Genomic DNA, 6,645 nt, shown 5'->3' on the forward strand with positions numbered 1-6,645 from the left:
ACCTCGTGATCCGCCCGTCTCGGCCTCCCAAAGTGCTGGGATTACAGGCTTGAGCCACCGCGCCCGGCCGTTTTTTGTGTTTTTTTAATAGAGATGGGGTTTCATTGTGTTAGCCAGGATGGTCTCGATCTCCTGACCTTGTGATCTGCCCGTCTCGGCCTCCCAAAGTGCTGGGATTACAGTCTTTTTTTTTTTTTTTTGATACAGAGTTTTGCTCTTGTCACCCAGGCTGGAGTTCAATGACATGATCTAGGCTCACTGCAACCTCTGCTTTCCAGGTTCAAGTGATTTTCATGCCTCAGCCTCCCGAGTAGCTGGGATTACAGGCGCTACTTGCCACCACGCCTGGCTAATTTCTGTATTTTTAGTAGAGACGGGGTTTCACCATGCTGGCCAGGCTCGTCTCAAACTCCTGACATCAGGTGATCCCCCTGTCTCGGCCTCCCAAAGTGCTGGGATTACAGGTATGAGCCACGGCGCCTGGCCCACTTCCTTCTTCTAATGCTGGAATGAATGTTCCTGTCGACTTTCAGACCCACTTGGCCAGTGCAGCCAGCTGCTCTGCTCTTGAGTGAGGACACAGACACATGGGGGCAGCTGGAATGTGGTTCTGGAGATGGCACAGTTGAGGTCACAGCTAGTGGATGACACAGACTTTCAGCAACTGAATGAGTGAAGAGGGGAGAGACTGCGTGAGATTGGAGTTGGGTTGTGGGGACACCCTGGGCGTGGAGCCAGGGATACCTATAAACCTGTCTTCCTCAGGAGATCGTGAGAATCTGCTGGAGTCCAGAGGGTCAGGGCCAGCCAGGTCCCTGTGAAGTTCTCTCTGTAGCACCTCCCACCCCCCCGCATCAGTGTATCCATGACACGTTGCTGAGTCCAGAGGGCCGGTCCACCATCTGTCACCTTTCACACACACTTGGCCAGTGCAGTCAGCTGCCCCGCCCTGAGAGAGGACACAACCACACGGGAGCAGCTGGGATATGGCTCTGGAGATGCCACCGTCGAGGTCCCAGGGCCAGTGGATGGCCAAGCCAGGTGACCAACTTGAAGATGCAGGCTCCTCCCCCTCCTCCGGCCTGGTTGAGTCCTGGCCTTGAGAAGCCTCAAGGAGCTCACAGAGCGGGAGACCGACTGGGGCCAGGATGGCCAGAGCTAGGGAGGGGCTGGCCTGGGAGTTCCGGGCAGGGAGCAGCCTTTGCAAGAGCTCAGGGGCTCTGGAAAGAAAGCGCGGTTGGCAGCCCCCGGGACACAGGCAATGAAGCTGGAGCTGTGGGTGGTGACAGGGCAAGGGCCAGCCAAGCACACAGGCACCCCGAAACCCCTCCTGCCCTTTGCAGGGGGATCTAGCCTTTCTGGGCCCTTTGGGAATAAACTGTTGCCCTGCTTTACTAGGGAAACTGAGGCAGCAGTGTGGAGGTAGCTCCATATTGAGGCCTCCTCATGTGGCTTCCACATGGGGCTCATTCAAGTCAGCCTCACCAAGATACACCCAGACCTCCCCCCATGCCTACCCTACCCCCAAGCAGGGGGACCCAAGGCACCCGGTCCCCAGGCAGTCTCCAATGAGAAGACCTGGGTCAGCTCAGGGGGCCACCTGGGCTGTGAGACCAACTGACCTGGACGTCACCTCATTGTGCTGCTGAGTCCTGGCCCCTTACCGGGGACAACTATACCACCTCCCTCATCAGGCTGTTCTGGTAATTAAAGGAGCCTGTGAGTGAAATGCTTGTTCCAGGGTCCAGCCCACAGTAAGTGCTCAGCAAAAAAAAAAAAAAGGTATAATGACCGGTAGGGAGGCAGCCTGGGTAGGGAGGGGATTTGGGCTCTAGAGTCAGACCTGCTGGGATGTGAGTCACTAAATTATTGCCCTTGGGTAAGTCACATCCTTCTCTGAGCCTCAGTTTCCTCCTATAACAAGGGGAGAGCAGGAAGTACTTCAAGGGGTTGTTGTGGGCATTAAAAGGTTTGCCTTCCATAATGTGTGCTCGTGGCGGAAGGCTCCATCAAAGTCAAGTCCCCTTGTAAAGTACTGTGGGACGCTGGGATGACAGGGGTGACTCACAGTTAAATCCTGGCCCCTTCGTGGACCAGAAACTGCCATTAGCCCCCAGCCTTTCAGGATGGCTGCAGGGCTTCCCAGTGGGTTTATGGGGACATCCAGTCCCTTGCCATTTGGTGTGGAGCTGAGGCTGTGGCTGTTTCCTGCCTCGAGGGTGCCTGACTCAGTGGTCATTCACTTCCAGTCAGTCAGTCAATCAACAAACATCCCTCGGAGACAGACACCAGTGCTCTGTATTGGGCACTGGGGACACAGAAGTGATTTACAGCTGGTCCCTGGCCTCAGGGGGCTCACAGTCTGGGGGAACCACAAGGAAAAAACATGTCAAGTTCCAAGTACTGTGGGATCCAGAGCAGGCTTCCAGCCTCATCTAGGGAATCTAGGATGGCTTCCTGGAGGAGGCAAATGATGATTGATCTGAGTCCTGAGTCTTAGGGGGTCTGCCAGGGGAGGGGGTGGGAGTGGAAAGTGCATGTGGGGGGACAGCAGTGACGATGGAAGAGTGTGCTACTGCTCCGTCACGCAAAGGAAGCCTGGAGCCTAGGGGACCCAAAGGGGTAGAGAAAGGAGACCACGGCAGACAGAGGGGCTTGTGTGCCAGAACTCCATCCTAAGGGAACAGGGAGTCAGGGCAGAGATTCACAGAGGGGAGCAACATGGCCACTCCCAGTTTTATTTTTTATTATTTATTTATTTATTTATTTATTTTTTGAGACGGAGTCTCGCTCTGTCACCCAGGCTGGAGTGCTGTGGCCGGATCTCAGCTCACTGCAAGCTCCGCCTCCCGGGTTCAGGCCATTCTCCTGTCTCAGCCTCCCGAGTAGCTGGGACTACAGGCGCCGCCACGTCGCCCGGCTAGTTTTTTGTAGTTTTTAGTAGAGACGGGGTTTCACCGTGTTAGCCAGGATGGTCTCGATCTCCTGACCTCGTGATCCACCCGTCTCGGCCTCCCAAAGTGCTGGGATTACAGGCTTGAGCCACCGCGCCCGGCCCACTCCCAGTTTTAGAAAGCCCCTGCTGCGGTTGTGCGGATTGGACAGGAGGGAAAACCCATCTGGGAACCAGGGACGAGGCAAGCAGGGCAGGGGCATGGGGCCCAGGAGCAGCAGCAGCCAAAAGAGGGAAGGGGGACCGGCCAGCGCTTGGTGGGGGTAGGGGAAGTCGGGCAGGACCCAGTGGCCAGGTCAAACCCTCCTGGACTCTCAGGTGCCCCTGACCTGCTGGGGGCCTGGGTGGTGCTGGGGCAAGATGTTGAGAGCTCTTTCATAGCACAATTCTGCCAGTGGATCTACTGTGGAACCACCAGAGGGCCTGGCTTTGTGCCTGGCAGCACATCCTCCCCAACCCCAAGAGAACGGAAGCCCTGGAAAGTGACCTGTGGGCACCTACCAACCTAGGAGGGAGGGGTCACGATTCTCACAGGCCATGGAACTGGGGCTTGGCCAAGTGGAGCCAGATCTCCTGAGGACTGTGGGAGCAGCAACATCCAACGAATACTAAAGCAGCTCCAGGCCGGGCGCGGTGGCTCAAGCCTGTAATCCCAGCACTTTGGGAGGCCGAGACGGGCGGATCACGAGGTCAGGAGATCGAGACCATCCTGGCTAACAGGTGAAACCCCGTCTCTACTAGAAAATGCAAAAAAACTAGCTGGGCGAGGTGGCGGGTGCCTGTAGTCCCAGCTACTCGGGAGGCTGAGGCAAGAGAATGGCGTAAACCCGGGGGGCGGAGCTTGCAGTGAGCTGAGATCTGGCCACTGCACTCCAGCCTGGGAGACAGAGCGAGACTCCATCTCAAAAAAAAAAAAAAAAAAAAAAAAAGCAGCTCCAGACCGGGCGCTGTGGCTCACACCTGTAATCCCAGCACTTTGGGAGTCCAAGGCAGGCGGATCACGAGGTCAGGAGATCGAGACCATCCTGACTAACATGGTGAAACTCCATCTTTACTAAAAATACAAAAATCAGCCAGGCGTGGTGGTGCATGCCTGTAATCCCAGCACTTTGGGAGTTCAAGGCAAGTGGATCACGAGGTCAGGAGATCGAGACCATCCTAGCCAACATGGTGAAACTCCATCTCTACTAAAAATACAAGAATTAGCCAGGCGTAGTGGCACATGCCTGTAATCCCAGCTACTCGGGAGGCTGAGGAAAGAGAATTGCTTGAACCCAGGTGGCAGAGGTTGCAGTGAGCCGAGATTGTGCCATTGCACTCCAGCCTTGAGACAGAGTGAGACTCCGTCTCAAAAATAAATAAATAAATGAAATAAAATAAATAAAATAAAGCAGCTCCCTTATCCCGGCCCTGTGCCACATTTTGACATGCACCTTTTTTTTTTTTTTGAGACAGAGTTTCACTGTATCACCCAGGCTGGAGTGCAGTGGCGCAATCTCGGCTCACTGCAACCTCCGCCTCCTGTGTTCAAGGGATTCTCCTGCCTCGGCCTCCCAAGTTGCTGGGATCACAGGCATGCGCCACCATGCCTGGCTAAGTTTTGCATTTTTAGTAGAGACCGGGTTTCACCATGCTGGCCAGGCTGGTCTTGAACTCCTGGCCTCAGGTGATCCACCTGCCTCAGCCTCCCAAAGTGCTGGGATTACAGGCATGAAGCACCGCACCCGGCGACATGCACCTTTTCATCTACTCCTTACAACAGCAGAACAGCAGCACATCACAATAGTCTTAACAGCTCACATGTGCCTTGCACTTACCTCAGTCCCAGGCACCCTCTCAGCACTTCACACGCATGAGCTTATTTCTCATTTTCATAATACTTCTGGGAGGGAGGTACTACTATTCCCACTTTACAGATGAGGAAACGGAGGCACAGAGAGGTCATGTAACTTGCCCCGGGTTGCAGAGCTGGGAGCAGGGGGACGGACAGAGGGCCATCGGACACCAGAGCCTGAGCCCTTCCCGCTCCATCGTCTGAAACATTCGCTCTCTGGGGCCACTGGGAACCTCTCAGTTACTTTACGGGCTTCTGCCCTTCCTCGGGGTTCCATCCTCTTCTCTCCCATTGCACCAAACCCTAGGTCAACTCAGGGCCTTCCATAGCCCCCATGTGCTGAGGATGGCCAAGATCGCTGTCCTGAGCCAGGGCACTTCTCACCTAAAACCCCCCAATATCTTCCCACTGAGTTAAGCACAAAGCTAGGGCTTGGACACGTGACCCCCACTGTCCTTGCAAAATCAGATTCCAGCTCCAGCCTGTCCCCACAGCCTCATCTCGGATCCCTCTACGCACACCAAGCTGCAGCCATTTCAGAGCCTTTGAACTCTACTGAGCTTCTGACGCTCACTGGACCTGGCACTCTCTCCCCTTCTCAGCCTAGCTCAATCCTGCTCAGTTCCAGCATCTCCTCTTCCAAGAAGCCTCCCCTGACCTCCCAGACTGGGTCTGCTGCACCCTCTGTGCTGACTGTGGCTTCTTGTAATTAATCACCTGGTTCCAATTTCACCTCCCTCCTGAAGGGAGAATGCTTGATTCCATGCTGCATCCCCAGGAGCCTGCTCCAGAGGCTGACCATGAGGCAGAACACACTGAACAGGAACGGGTTGCAGGGAGGGCAGGGCCTTGATGGCAGCCTTGAGACTGAGGCTGACCAGGTCTTAGGAGTTCATGGAAAAGGTCTGGGCCAGAGACAGAGACAGATGTGGATGGTTAGCATAGACAGTACCAAAAGCCAAGGATGAGAGATCACATTTGCACAAGAGCCTGGGCACGGTGGCTCACACCTGTAATACCAGCACGTTGGGAAGCCGAGGCCGGGGGATCACTTGAGGTCAGGAGTTCGAGACCAGCCTGGCTAACATGGTAAAACCCCATCTCTACTGAAAATACAAAAATTAGCCAGGTGTGGTGACAGGCACCCATAGTCCCAGCTACCCAGGAGGCTGAGACAGGAGAATCCCTTGAATCCAGGAGGAGGATGTTGCAGTGAGCTGAGATCACGCCATTGCATTCCAGCCTGAGCAACAGAGTGAGACTCTGTCTCTAAGTAAGTAAATAAATAAGTAAGTCTTCACGAGAGGACAGAGGATTGCTGAGGATAGAATCCGGGAAAGCACATCAGAGGGCTGGGAAGAAAATGAGAATTCCACGAAGGGGACTAAAGAGGAGCTGGGGCGTAGCCGACGCTGGAACAGAGGAGAAAGATGGCTGCCAGTGAAATACCCTCCGGCCCTCAGGGCCTGCTGCCGCCTCTCCCATTGGACCTGGGCTGGCTCTGTGACGCATTTTTGACTAAAGTGACGGAAGGGGTGCTGCAGCACCTCCAAGTCTAACTCATAAGAGGCTTATAGGTTCCACTTGGGGCTCTTGAGCCTCCCCTTACTTTTTATTGTTTTATTTTATTTTATTTATTTATTTATTTTGAGACAGAGTCTTGCTCTGTCTCCCAGGCTGGAGTGCAGTGGCCGGATCTCAGCTCACTGCAAGCTCCGCCTCCCAGGTTCACGCCATTCTCCTGCCTCAGCCTCCGGAGTAGCTGGGACTACAGGTGCCCGCCACCTCGTCCGGCTAGTTTTTTTTTTTGTATTTTTAGTAGAGACAGGGTTTCACCATGTTAGCCAAGATGGTCTCG

Source organism: Rhinopithecus bieti, unplaced genomic scaffold (assembly GCF_001698545.2).
Source record: "Rhinopithecus bieti isolate Rb0 unplaced genomic scaffold, ASM169854v2 scaffold_56975, whole genome shotgun sequence".
NCBI classification, from domain to species: Eukaryota; Metazoa; Chordata; class Mammalia; order Primates; family Cercopithecidae; genus Rhinopithecus; species Rhinopithecus bieti.